This window comes from Carcharhinus amblyrhynchos, chromosome 27, assembly GCF_965287045.1.
Source record: "Carcharhinus amblyrhynchos chromosome 27, sCarAmb.v2.hapA, whole genome shotgun sequence".
NCBI lineage: Eukaryota > Metazoa > Chordata > Chondrichthyes > Carcharhiniformes > Carcharhinidae > Carcharhinus > Carcharhinus amblyrhynchos.
Window position 1 is genome coordinate 28647325 of NC_137350.1, and position 13519 is coordinate 28660843.

Sequence of the window (13519 nt, forward strand, 5' to 3'; positions counted from 1 at the left end):
CATTACGGTGATGAGATGCAGAGTGTTGGGGGGGGTGGGAGGTAGTTGCTGGGTGGAGGGTTTAAAGGTCATGGAGGGGGAATCAATGGATGGGGTTTAAATGTCACAGGAGGGGGATCAACAGTGAGGTGCAGAGGAGTGGGTTACACAAGGAGGGCAGCAGACATTGGAACTGGTGTTAGAACTCACACACATTGTCCTTGTGTAAAGGCACAACATTGAACCCACACCCTGAAAGTCCAGCACAAGGAATGCTGATTGGGCTCATTGCGTGGGGCAGCGCTGAACCTCAACTCAAATGGGGAACGGGAGGGGAATGAGAAACAGTTGTTCTGACAAGGGAACAGTCTCTCTATTGACTCAGAAAGACAGTGGAGGGAAAGGTGGGTATGGGGGGTTTCTTGCACATGGGCTCGCAGGGGCCTTGGCGCAGATCAATGCTCCAGGCGCAAGCATGATTCACGGGGACGGACCCAGCCTGGTCCACCCCCTTGATGTGGGGGAGGAGGGGGGCTGTACACAGGCGTAAAGACAAACAGCGGCAAGAAAAACCCAGCAGACCTCCGTACAGTTAATCAACTGTTTAAAATGCTTGTATATCTGCACTAGAGTGAATGCTGAACTTTTCCTTACCCCACCAACCGCAGCACAGCTACATGCAGCCTGGGGCCCCATGCCACTTCTCTCCAATCTCCTCTAGAGGCCTGAGGCCCAGGGGCCCCGGCTTTCTTTGGGTATCCTGCTCTGGGGCAGGCAGACGCTCAACAGTCCCAGAGGCTGGTGCTGATGGGGTCACAGAGGGGGCTTGGAAATACCTGGACACACTTGGAGGGTCCTGGACGGAGGCCCCAAGCTTGTTTCCTCCCTTTGGGTATCTGAGGGTTCCTCCCTTTCTCCTTGAGGAGAAGAGCATCTGGAGGGAAGTCAAGGTGCCCCCTCCCCACTTTGTGAGGCCACTGGGGGAGCTCACCCATTACTACAGCAGACAGAAGGACACATGCCACACTGGTGAGTGCCTCTGCTTAATGTTGCCTTGCCTCTCGCTGCATCTCCAGCATCTTGCCCATCACCGCTCACACGGGCTCATCATTGGACTCAGATTTAGCAAGCCCTCTTCTCCAGCAGTCCTCGGACCTCGGCTGTCCCTGCCTCCTCCTGCTGTGGATGTGTGCCTATGAGGTGACCACCAGAGTGTGAGGCCAAAACTAAATCCTAAATCCGAACCTAACACCTAAATCTATGAGCAGCGAGGTGAGTGTCTCTGGGTTGGTGGGGGGTGAAGCTGAACGTTGTGATGGGACCAGAGGGGAGAATTCATCATCCTTGTCTTCTACTGATGTCCTGTTGACTGGGACTGGAGTTGAGCTCGGTGGAAGGGAATGGGCTGGGGTGGGGTGGGGTGAGTGTGGGTTGGGGGGCAGGGCTGAGAGTGGATGGGGGGGGGGCGGAGGAGTATGTGGAGGCTGAGTGTGGGGGTGTTGAGTGTGACGGGGCTGAATATGGGGGGTCTGTGTGGTGGGTCTGAGTGTGGGGGGTCTGTGTGTGTGGGGCGGCTGAATGTGGGGGGGGGGGTGGGTGCTGAGTGTCGGGGTGCTGAATGTGGGGGTGCTAAGTGTGGGGATGGCGCTGAGGGTGGGGGATGCTGAATGGGGGGGGGGGCTGCTGAGTGTGGGGGGGTGCTGAGTGTGGGGAGCTGAGTGTCGGGGGGCCTGAGTGTCGGGGTGCTGAGTGTGGAGGGGCTGAGAGTGGGGGGGGCTGAGTGTGGGGGTGCTGAGTGGTAGGGGACTGAGTATAGGGGCTGTTGAGTATGGGAGGGGTGTGTGGAGGGGGGCTGAGTGTAGGTGGGGCCAAGTGTCGGGGGGGGGTGAGTTTGGCAGGGGTGTATGTGGGTGGGGGGGGGGCTGGGTGTGGGGGGATGTTTAGTGTGGTGGGGGGGGGTGCTGAGTGTGGGTGAATGACAGGGTTGAGTTCGGGTGGGGTGCAGAATTGAGTGCAGGTGGGAGGATACTGAGTGTGTTGGGGGGAGGCTGTGTGGGGAGGCTGAGTGTGGGTGGGGGAGGCTGAGTTTTGTTGAGGGGGGCTGGGCTTGGGGTTGGCCTTACCCTCTTCTTGCCAGCCACTATAATGGATAGAGGAGAGAATGAGGGACTGTGTGACTGCTTTTACCTTGCACAGAGTCTGACCCTTGGACTTTGAGGCACAGAGGTTCATTGTGCTTTCTCACTCGGAGCTTGAGGAGGCTGGCCTTCCTGTCACTATATGCAGCGCTTGGCAACACACTGTTTATACCATATGAGGGGGCAGATTGCAGGCAGGTCCTTGCCTGTCCTCTCCCTCTTACGCCTGTTGTGTGCTGTCTTCTCGTCCGTGAAGATGAAGGACGGTTTGTGAGCATTAATGTAGAAGCAGGTCAATGGTGCTAACTCTGTGTGCAATAAGTAACCTCCTGAAACCTGTCCATCGCTCCTGGGCCTCAATGGATGAATCCCTCATGTTTTTGTTGGGTATTCTTAACTTCCAAGCTGCCAGCTGGCAAACATGCTTTGAGGTGTGAGGTGATGAGGGAGGCCAAGGGACAAAAGCACTGCGGCAGATGCCTAGGAATCTTGTACATTCTGCAAAAACGTGGTATGTTTGCCCACTGGGCACATTGACAGCCATCATCAATCGACTCCAGTGTTGAGGCCCTTGCTTGGCGTGATGACCTCAATGAGGTCCATGAGATTAGCTTCTCGGAATATGAGCTCTCTGATTGAGGTTCAGTCCCACGCTCCTGATCTACGGGCACCTGGTGCAGAAATGGGGGTGCGGTCCAGGAGGACGACCTCCTCATGAACCTGCTCCTGGACCTGGCGAGGCAAGCCATCAATAGATCTAGGCAGCGGGCAATCGATGGGGTCATCCATCCTGACTGCCTGCCCATCTACCGCGACTATATTCGCGGCCAGGTGTCCCTGGAAAGGGAGCATGCGGTGTCCATGGGCACAGTTGATGCTTTCCGTGCCCGCTGGGCACCGCAGGGGCTGGGGTGCATTATCGTCCTCAATAATCACCTCTTAATTTGTTGTTTTAAGTTTCCTTTCTACTTTGCTTTTTGATTCTGGCTGTTCCTCCTCCTTTTGGTGAGCTGCCCCCTTTTAATTTGTCCCTCGGTTAATTTGAGTTAGTTTAATTGTTTGGTACAGGAAACAAGCCCCTGATTGAGGTAATGATTGCCTGTCCATTCAGGGAGTCTCACCTGTAGATATAATGAGGAATGTCAGGGTTACTGACACTCTGGGTTCTGATTGTGTACCTGAAGCACTGTTAGGGGTGGAATTAAGTTTGGAAATAAAGGGGATCTAGTGAAGGGACACTGGTCTCTGAGGAACTATTTCACTTGCCGTGGAATGGGAGGTATCTTTGGTGTCATGTGTATGCAGTTGATGATGTCCCACATCTGTGGAGGGCCAGCTGGAGACACAAACCCAACCCATTCAGAGTGACTGGCAAACACTCCATGTTCCTGCAGGTTATAATTCACCCACAGGTTGTCCCATATCGAGAAATAATCTACAGCGATTATTAGAAAATTTTACATATGTACATCAAGCACCATAACCTTGAAGACTGGGAAAGTCTTCAGGCAAATGGAAATATGTATTAGTGAATTATTTGCAAATGACCCTGATAATGTGCCTCTGGGAGGATTAGAGACAGTTTCTCTGGGATTTTCAGAGCTGATTAGAAACCTAATCCTAATGAAACAGATTAGCTGCTATAAAGTGAGTTTTGCGTTATATTAAAAAAAAATTAAAATTCTGTTGTGCATTTATAATTGTAAACTGAGTCAAAGATTACATAAAACTATTTTAATAAAGTTTAATGTTAATCTGCTTTACATATTCACACTTTCATACTGAGCAGGATTCACAAGGTAGTGATCAGGAGCGGCAGTGTTGTATTGTTAACCCAGGTGTTTCTCATTCATAAAGTGCTAGGCACAGAAAGATGTTGATGCCAGCTCTTTAAGCAGAGCTGTGGGGTGGCATGGTGGCACAGTGGTTAGCACTGCTACCTCACATTGCCAGGGACCCGCATACAATTCTGGCCTCAGGTCACTGGCTTTGTGAAATTGGCACGTTCTCCCTGTGTCTGCTTGGGTTTCCCCTGGGTGCTCCCACAGTCCAAAGATGTGCAGGTTAGGCTGACTGGCCATGCTAAATTGCCCCTTAGTGTCGGGGGATAAGCAGAGTAAATACGTGGGGTTACAGGGAAAGGGCCTCAGTGGATTGTTGTATTGCAGGCTCGATGGGCCAAATGGCCTCCTTCTGCACTGTAAGAATTCCGTGGGTTTTTTTTTCATCCATTCATGTGATGTGGGTGTTGCTGGCTGGCCAGCATTTATTGTCCATCCCTAGTTGCCCTAGGAGAGCAGTTGAGAGTCAACCATATTGCTGTGGCTCTGGAGTCACATGTAGGCCAGACCAGGTGAGGACAGCAGATTTCCTTCCTTAAAGGACATTAGAACCAGATGAGTTTTTCTGACAATTGACAATGGTTTAATGATCTTCAGTAGATTCTTAATTCCAGATATTTTTCATTGAATTCAAATTCTACCATCTGCTGTGGCAAGATTCGAATCATGGTCCACAAAACATCAGCTGAGTTTCTAGATTAATAGTTTAGCAATTATATCACTGGGCCATCGCCTCCCCAGTTATTACCATTTGCCTCTCTTCCTTCCTCTTTGATTTAATTTGACTTGATTTGATTTATTATTGTCACGTGTATTAGTATACAATGAAAAATATTGTTTCTTGCGTTCTGTACAGACAAAACATGCCATTCATAGGGATGGAAAGTAGAGAGTGCAGAATGTACTGTTACAGCCATAGCTAGGGTAGAGAAAGATCAACTTTGTATGAGGTGGGTCCATTCAAATATCTGATGGCAGCAGGGGAGGAGATTCATGCCTTGGCTAACATTTCGAAGCACTTTATAATGATGGATGTCAATGCCCCCGAATAGTCATTATGGCACACTGCCTGACTTTCCTTTGGTACCAGGATGAAGGTCATCTCCTTGAAGCAGATAGGGACCTTAGATTAGTGTAAAGAGAAGTTGAAAGATGTTTGCCAAAAGCTCCGCCAACTGGTCCACGCAGGATCGGAGTGCTTGTTCAGGTACCCTATCCAGGCTGGTCGCTTTACATGACTTGACCCTTCAAGAAGTCTGCTCTGACCTCAGACTCAGGGTCATCCAAGGCTGCTGGGGTGGGGGGAGTGCTTTCGCTGACTTCTTGCTCAAACTGGGCATAGAATGTATTGAACCCACCAGGGAGGGGTGCATCGGTGCCGGCAATTTTACATGCCTCCATCTTGTAGCCTGTTATGTCTTGCAGACGTTGCCATAGTCAGTGGGGGTCAGTGTGGTTAATCGTGTGGCATCTTTGATGGATCTCCATCGATCATATCTGGCTTTCTTGTGCAGGTCAGGGTCGCATGACTTGAATACTTCAGACCTGGCCTTCGGCAAGCAGTGGCTATTGCTGTTCATCCACGGTTTCCGGTTGGGAAACATACGGATTTGCTTCTTTGGCACAGTCTTCCACACAGTTATTAATGAAGTCAGTTACTGTAACGGCGTACTTGTTCAGACTAGTCAGAGGGTTTTTAAATACTGACCATTCCACTGACTCTAAGTAGTCCTGCAGGAGATCATCCAATTCTTAGACCAACTTTGCACGACTTTCTTGAATGAATTCCACCATTTGTTGTTGCTTGTAAGTTGGGAGCAGGAGCACAGCCTTGTGATCTGATTTGCCGAAGTGTGGGCGGGCGATAGAGCAGTAGGAATGTTTGATATTTATGGTCTAGGATGTTGGGGCCTCTAGTGGAACAGATGTGTTGGTGGATTCTTGGTAGGATGCTCTTCAGTTTGGCCTGATTGGAGTCCCTGGCCATGATGAACAAGGCTTTGGGATGTTTCATCTCAAGGCTATTTGTGGTGGTTTATATTTCATCCGGCACAGTCTTCCCATCCACCATTGCCCTGCAAATTTGTTATTTCCCTCACATATCCTCCGTTTCCCCAGCACAAATCTTTGCTTGTAAGCTTTCTCTCTGCAATTGTCACACTGGGTAGCACACGTACTGATCCATTGCAGGAGCTTTTCCTTGGTATTATGTTTTTCTGTTTGCTGGAATATGAAAACATGAATGCCTAATCCCCGCACTTTTCAATGGGTTTGAGACTAATCTCATGTGGGTTGCATAAAGACCAGATTAAGTGATTTAAGATTGTGTTACTTTGAGTTGACAGGATCAGATATAACAGTGATTACAGCTGGAGAGGTAGAAGTGGCTGAGGAATCAATTTTTTTAAATGATTTTATGAGTCGCTGATTTCATTTTGCTTTCAGTCTCATTCCTAACAAAATGTAAAACCAGAAATAAATGCTCGATTTCTGATACCTCATTATGAAGGTATATGTTATCATGTGGCACTAGTGTCCCTCATAAAAGCCAATCAATGAGACAACACTTATTTCATGAGGCGAAAAATGGCTCCCATTTGGATAGAGGGTGCAACGTTTTAATCCTTCACGCTATCAATAAATGCACTCAAAGTTCCATTAGAGTGCAAAATGGTGTGAATGTTCGAATTGAATCCTGGACTATGTTCACAAGATGTGGAAAAATAAAGAGCAAACATAATTATTCAGCTATCAATTTAAAAGAGAGCGAGGACTGAACTTTTTCAGAGAATCATGGTGTGGACATGCTGGCATTGGACTGGAGTGGGCACAGTAAGAAGTCTCACAACACCAGGTTAAAATCCAACAGGTTTATTTGGACAATAAGGTTTTGGAACGCTGCTCCTTCTGTTGGACTTTAACCTGGTGTTTTGAGACTTCTTATAGAATCATAGAATCTTTACAGTGCAAAAGAAGGCCATTTGGCCCATCAAGTCTACAACCGACCACAATCCCACCCAAACCCTATCCCCGTAACCCATATATCTACCCTGCTAGTCCCCCTGACATTAAGGGGCAATTTTCCATGGCCTATCAACCTAACCCATACATCCTCAGAATGCGGGAGGAAACTGGAGCACCCAAAGGAAACACACGCGGACACGGGAAGAACTTGCAAATCCCACGCAGACAGCCGCCCAAGGCCGAAATTGAATCTGAGTCATTGGCGCCGTTGTACTGATCACTGTGCCACCGTGGCTTGGTTAGCAGTTATAACATAGATTATCTTTCGCCGACAGTCTGGATAGTTCTAATGTCCTTTGCCAATTCACCTCAAAATCCAAAGGAAATGGCCTCAACATTTGTTTGTTTATATTATATCATTCCTGGTCTGATCTCTGAGATCCATTACACTGGTATTTATTCTCAACTGTCAAGGGCAAGTGGGGCGGCATGGTGGCACAGTGGTTAGCATTGCTGCCTCACAGTGCCAGGGACTTGGGTGCAATTCCAGCCTTGGGTGAGTGATTGTGTGGAGTTTGCACATTCTCCCTGTGTTTGTGTGGGTTTCCTCCGGGTGCTCTGGTTTCCTCCCACATTCCAAATGTGCGCAGGTTAGGTGGATTGGCTATGCCAAATCATCCCTTAGTGTCCTAAAATGTATAGATTAGGAAGATTAGTTGCGTAAGTATGTGGAATTGTCATAGAATCACAGAATCCCTACAGTGCACAAGAAGGCCATTCGGCTCATGACATCTATGCTGACCACTATCCCACCCAGGCTCTACTTCCATAAATAACTCCCACATTTACTCTGCCATTCCCCCTGACACTAGGTTAATTTAGCATGGCCAATCAACCTAACACATATTTGGACTGTGGGACAAAATCGAAGCACCCAGAGGGTTATGGGGAGAGGGCCTGGGTCGGATGCTCTGTCAGAGGGTCGGTGCAGATTTGATGGGCCTAATGGCCTCCTTCTGCAATGTTGGGGTTCTATGATTTTATGAAGACTTAAAAAAAAACAGTGACATGGCCATTTCCTGAGTTTTTCCAACTGATGTTGGACACCTTGGACTAAAACCCACAATTTAGAGAGCATTTGCCACAAAGAATTAGATTTTTTTTAAAAGCAAGATAAATCTGAAAAAAAAGCAATTGGGTCTTGCCAAATTTCAATGGTAGAATAGACTTGTCTAGATTAGAGGTACAGTATGTATGATGATAAATGATCAGACTTAAAACCAATCTCTTTGACCACGCTGAGCTGATATCTCAATGTCAAAATTTTACTGTTAATGCTGCTATAAAGTGTCTCGGGCATCTCTACTACCATAAAGATGCTTTATGAATGTGAATACTTGCTGTTGTTGATCAGGGCAGCACGGTGGTACAGTGATTAGCACTGCTGCCTCACAGCACCAGGGACCCAGGTTCAATTCCAGCCTTGGGTGATCAGCTATCTGTGTGGAGTTTTCACGTTGTCCCCGTGGTTTCCTCTGGGTGCTCCGGTTTCCTCCCACTGTTCAAAGATGTGTGGGTTAGGTGGATTTGCTATGCTGAGTTGCTCCTTAGTGTCCCAAGATTTGGTTAGGTGGATTAACCATGGAAAATGTGTGAGGTTATGGGATTAGTGCAGGGGAGAATGCCTGGAAGGTTTGGTGTACCAGATAGCTTTGTCACTATTGTCGGGTGGGGAGTTGGTGTTATGGAGAGTTGGGTGAAGGAAGAATAGATTGGTGTTGGTTTGTATGAAGTACATCTCTCGGAGTGAGGCAGACTGATGGAACCACTTGACTTTTTTCTGGCTATTTTAGTGCAATTGAGAATCTCTTCAGTGCAGAAGGAGGCCATTCAGCCCATCATGACTGCACTGACTTCCCAACAGAGTACCTTACCCAGGCCCTATCCCCGTGATCCCACATATTTACCCTTATCCTACACATCTTTGGGCACCAAGGGGCAATTTAGCATGGCCAATCGACCTAACCCACACACCGTTGGGCTGTGGGAGGAAATCGGAGCATTTGGAGGAAGCAGACGCGGGGAGAATGTGCAAACTCTACAGAGCCAGTCACCCAAGGCCGAAATTGAATCTAGCTCCCTGGCACTGTGAGGCAGCTGTATGAACCACAATGCTATTGTGCCACTCTCCCCCACTGGCAGGAACTAGCACAGTTTTGATCAAGTCAGGCACTGGGCCAGGTTTTCCCGAAAATTGATAAAGGCTGATGTTGGGTGGGAGAAGCAGTTTTGAAGCTTCCTCCGTCATATAGTCCGGGACTTTGAAAAAGAAAACATCAAGAGTGGATCCCTTGACAGTATCTGAAGGATTGACTACAAATAGAACTTTTATGAGGAGAAACCTAAAAATAAAATGAATGCTACACGTTCAGGGGTTTTAAACTTTTGGAGACGAAGATACTTCTCTGAATCGTAAGAACTCTTTTCTTAACTAGAAATTGAGGTTTGGGAATTTACTTGAAAGAATATAAAATCCACTTGACCTGAACTCAAAGGTTGCAAAAGAATTTCTATTCATGGAATCAAAATGGCTTTTTTAGTAGGATGACTGCAATGGGATAGTTAAAAAGGAAAATGTTATCAATGGAATGTAGTACCATAGAACTATAGAAATCCTACAGTGCAGAAGGAGGCCATTTGGGCCATCAAGTCTGCACCAACTCTGAAAGAGCATCTGCCCTTGTAACCCTACCCATTTATCACAGTTAATGCCTGAACCTACACATCCCTGGACACTAAGGGGTGATTTAGGCTGACCAATCCACCTAACCTGCATATCTTTGGACTGTGGGAGCAAACTGGAGCACCCAGAGGAAACCCACGCAGACACGAGGAGAATGTGCTAACTCCACCCAAGGCCAGAATCAAGCCCAGAACCCTGGCGCTGTGAGGTACCAGCTTAGAAAATTCTAATGTTGCAAATGTGAAGCATTTGTTCCTTGTTTGGACATTTTCTTGCACCACTCACTGATTGGCGCTGCCACTGCTTTCCAGGCTGCATTGCTAGCCCGGCCTCTGGTCCATTGACCATCTTGGGGGATAAGAAGATGGACCTTCTCTTCTGCACAGTGTCCAGTAGCAATCCCATCTCTCCCTCCATAAACCGTGATCTACATACTGCCGCCTTCCTGACTTGACCAACTGTGTGTGCATCGTTAGTGTTTAAATCAGCTGCTTAATGGTGCAGCCGTGGCCACTTTGGAAGAAACACACACCTGAAGTCACCACAAAGTTTGAGTCTCTCTGTTGAAATCCAGTAAAGGAAACGCAAGTCCTGCTTCTTCATAAACTCACTTTACTTTCGAATTCTACGAACACGTTTGACACAAGAGCCACCTGTAACCTCTTTATATATTCCACTGACTTCTATTAAATGATTAACACAGTGCTAACCACTGTGCCGCCCTCATTGTTAACGAGGCTGCTACAGCGCCAGGGACCTGGGTTTAATTCCCAGCTTGGGCTGACATCTGTGCGGAGTTTGCATGTTCTCCCCTTGTCTACGTGGGTTTCCTCCGGGTGCTTCAGTTTCCTCCCACACTCCAAAGATGTGCGGGTTGATTGCCCATGCTAAATTGCTCCTTAGTGTCAGGGGGGCTAGTTAAGGTAAATGGAGACTGGGCCTGGCTGGGATGGTGGTCGATGCAGACTCGATGGGCTGAATGGCCTCTTTCTGCACTGTAGGATTCTATGATTCTAGGATTCTATGATTTTATCCAACTTAGGATTTAAGTAGAAGGTGACTGTTAACCCATTCCTAACAATAACAGCGTGATTCACATGGAGGCTCTTTCATCGCACAAAGTGTAAGAGATTGCAGTGCAGTGCGCTCCTAAGAGACAAGTGCAGAACACTCCTGTCATTTCACCATTATGATGCTTAGATATCTTTGGGGAAAATTCCGCCCATGGATTTGTTAATGCCATCATTTATGTAGGGGACAAACATCTGGTGGCAGAGGGCAACAAATTGGGACAGAAGCCGGTATTTGTGTGGTTATATAATGGCCAGGGTGTTTTGCATGGAGGTTTTCCTGTCCCGCTAACCGACAGGTTAGCAGGGAATCTACCCTGTGTTCTGGAGGCTGAAGATGGAACCTGTGCCATTCCTACACCATCTGCTGTGAAGTGCTTTGTCTCCAACTGGCGTCATAACATGACTGCACAGCGAACACCAGTACACTGGTGAACTGCGATATAAACTAACGACCGACCGCTCCATGGCGCAGCACTTATGAGTTTCATATGGCAGGTGCAAGTCAAACGCCCACTGTGGTGATGGTGACTCAAGAGCAGGAATACATCTCATCCTTTCAGCTGGAAGCACTCGGGTTGTTAGGGTGCTTCAAGGGATCTTGGCAAAAGGAAAATCATGAGATTAATCAAAGGCTGAAGAATAAGCCTCTTTCTGTTGGAATAAATCATATCCCAGCCACTTATGATTTTTCTCAATATACATCTAGCAGCCCGAGCCATGAAGAATGAAGTTGATTGCTATCATTTCTACCTTCTGCATTGTGAAAGTTGACAATAGCTCTTCCTATGACTGCAGGAATCCAAAATAGCACATGCAAAATACACCTCGCAACAAAATGTGAAAGAGATGTAATATTATGACCCTGGCACATGAATACCTATTTGGGTTTCAATGGCTGTGATTGACTGTACAATCTATTATACAAGGCGAGGTTTTGCCGCAGCAAGATGACAGATCACTGCCTCCATCACACTTGTTGAAATAAAGCAGTTATTTCACCTAATCATCATAGGAAATGCTAGACAATGTCTGTTGACATTTAAGATGCAGCAGAAATATAGAACATTGTCAAAACTTATTATAATTTAAGTTAAAACAGATACCTATCGGAGGTATTGTGCACGTTTGCCAGCACAGGGGTTTGGGTACATTAATTTTTTGTGTTTGGTCTAGTGTTAACGTACTTTGAAAATGGTTCTTGATCTGTTCATTTGGTCTCAGCATGCTAAGAAGGGAACATTAGCTGTCATAGTTCCAGGAAAAACAACAACATCATTCAAGGCAGTTTGACAGTAAGTATCAGTTGTAGTTATAGATTCCTGTTCAGTAATAGTTAGTAACTAAAGGATATTGCACTGATTCGTTAGTTACTTAGTTAGGCCACGTTTGACTCTGTCTACACTTCCCACTGCCTTGGAAAAGCAGCTGGCGTAATCCAGGACCTCACGCACACTCTATTCCGCCTTCTCCTGTCAGGAAAAAGAACAAAAATCTGAGGTCACGTACCAAGCGACTCAAGAACAGCTTCTTCCCTGCTGCCATCAGACTTTTGAATGGACCTACTTCGCATTAAGTTGATCTTTCTCTACACCCTAGCTATGACTGTAACACTACATTCTGCACTCTCTCCTTTCCTTCTCAATGAACGGTATGTTTTGTCTTTCTAGCACACAAGAAACAATACTTTTCACTGTATACTAATACATGTGACAATAATAAATTACATCAAATCAAATCGAATTTGGAATACTGCACGCAGTTCTGGTCGCCACGCTACCAGAAGAACATAAGAACATAATAAGAACATAAGAAGTAGGAGCAGGAGTAGGCCATCTAGCCCTTCAAGCCTGCCCCGCCATTCAATAAAATCATGGCTGATCTGAAGTGGCTCAGTTCCACTTTCCCGCTTTCTCCCCATAACCCTTAAGAAGGATGTGGAGAGAGTGCAAAAAAGGTTTATCAGGATGTTGTCTCTGGAACGTTTTAGGAATGAGGACAGGTTAGATCAACTCAGATTGTTTTCACTGGAAAATGAAGACTGACAAAATCATGAGAACCACAGATGGGGTGGATAGCCAGAGGCTTTTGCTCAGGATGGAAAGGTCAACTACAAGAAGGCAGAGATTTAAGGTGAGAGGGGGTAAGTTTAGAGGAGATGTGTGGGGAAAGTTTTTCACACAGAGGTGCCTGGAATGCACTGCCAGTGGAGGTGGTGGAAGCAGGCACTTTAGCAACATTCAAGGTGTATCTTGATTGATACATGAACGGGAGGCAAACAGAGGGATAGAAACTGTGTATCAGTACAGGCGTGATGGACCGAAGGACTTGGTCCTGTGCTGTATTGTCCTTTATTTTTTGATTATAGGTTATGAAAAAAATTAGGGCCATTGCAGTTTTATCATTTGTATAGTTAGTTATCCTTGTCATGTGTGGGAAGTAAGGCCACAACAATATTCTTTCATCAAGCCTTGTTTTGTGCTAAGGTTTGTTCTTTGCCTATCCCACCTCTTCCAGATCAGTCATCACAATCCTGGGCCATGTCGTTTTTGGCCTGTCCTGTTCTCATCTCCTGCCTGATGCCCAGTTTAGAGCAGCCTTTGGTATTCACTCTTGAGAAATCCTTAGCATGTTCCCAAGCCATCCAACCTCTCCAGGACAATGTTAGAGCATCCAGTCTTCCTATACAGGTCCTCATTGGAAATATCATTTGGCCTGTAGATATTACAGATCTTAACTTAGGCAACTGTTATGAAAGGCATCACTCCATTTATCATTTAGCTA